This window comes from Rhea americana, unplaced genomic scaffold, assembly GCF_003343005.1.
Source record: "Rhea americana isolate MKP2758 unplaced genomic scaffold, rheAme1 scaffold_128, whole genome shotgun sequence".
In the NCBI taxonomy this organism is placed as follows: domain Eukaryota; kingdom Metazoa; phylum Chordata; class Aves; order Rheiformes; family Rheidae; genus Rhea; species Rhea americana.
Window position 1 is genome coordinate 1,736,840 of NW_028185350.1, and position 1,112 is coordinate 1,737,951.

The 1,112-nt window shown below is 61.7% G+C and overlaps 1 protein-coding gene across 1 annotated transcript in view; it reads left to right on the forward strand.

The window, feature by feature from the left end:
• The window catches only part of LHX5 (LIM homeobox 5), a 10,074-nt gene that overhangs the window by 2,903 nt on the left and 6,059 nt on the right, over window positions 1-1,112 (forward strand). The window lies entirely within an intron of this gene.

Genomic DNA, 1,112 nt, shown 5'->3' on the forward strand with positions numbered 1-1,112 from the left:
GGCAGCGGGGCTCGGCGCCGCGGGGGAGCGATCCCGGCCCCCGGGCGCCTCCAGCCCCGGGGGAGGCACCCACAGCCAGGGCCTCGCCGCTCCCCGCGGAAACGCCGCTGCCCCGCGGGCCGGCTCCGTCCGGGGCCTCCCGCGCTCCGCCGCTCCTTAAATGCCCCTAATGACTCCGATAAGGTGCAGATGAGGAAATTAGGGGCCGGGATGAGAGGGAGAAAATGACTTATGACTTCTAATGCTTTCACTACATCAACGTCACGGAGAGCAGCGCAGGCGGCAGAAGTTCAGTCAAGCCGAGGAAGGAAAAGGGGGACCCCTCCGCGCGGCACCCCCAATCTCACCCCGCTCGCAGCCGAGATCCCTTTCTCCCCAGGGACCTGGTAGCAACAGCCCCATCCCTGGSTTGTGGGGTTTGGGGGTTTTTTGTTTGTTTTTTTGTTTTTCCGGAGAGATCGTTTTCAGATGATTCAGGTACGCAAGGGGGAAAAAATAGCAGCGACTAGGGAAAGCGGCTCTGCCTGCTATAAGGGAAGAAAAATTAGAGATACCCAAGGTGGTGTTTTCGACCAGGAAAAATAAACGCCAGGGAGCCCAGGATGGTGCTCGGCGCCCGGAGCCCAGCGCTCGCCGGGAATGGGGCGATGCTTTCGGCGACCTGAGTTCCCTCCTCCGTCGCCCGTTTTCGCTTTCACAGCACGGCTCTTCCCACACTCGCCTTTCTCTTTATTCGTGGCTCTCTCCACAATTAGTCCCTCTTTTCCCCGATATTTTTACGGTGCTGTTTATTCTGTACCAGCGCCGAGGCGAGCTTGCATTTCCCGGTCGGGAGGCACCGCTGCCTTCGTTTAAACGAAATTCTTCACTGCAGACTGCGGAGGGGAAAATCCTTTAAACTCCCTGCTSTGGCCCTTCCATTTCGGTGCAGAGCTGACTCCGGCCGCCTGGGCCGGGAGCGGTGCCCGGCGTGTCCCGGCTCCGGGCAGCGCCGGGCTCGCCCCGCGGCGGACCCGCACGTACGAGCTCCCTCTCGCCCAAACCTTCCGCCTCGGCGTTTCCAAGCGGGCTAACCAGGGGAGGAAGGCCAGCCTCGCCTCCTCTTCGTCTCC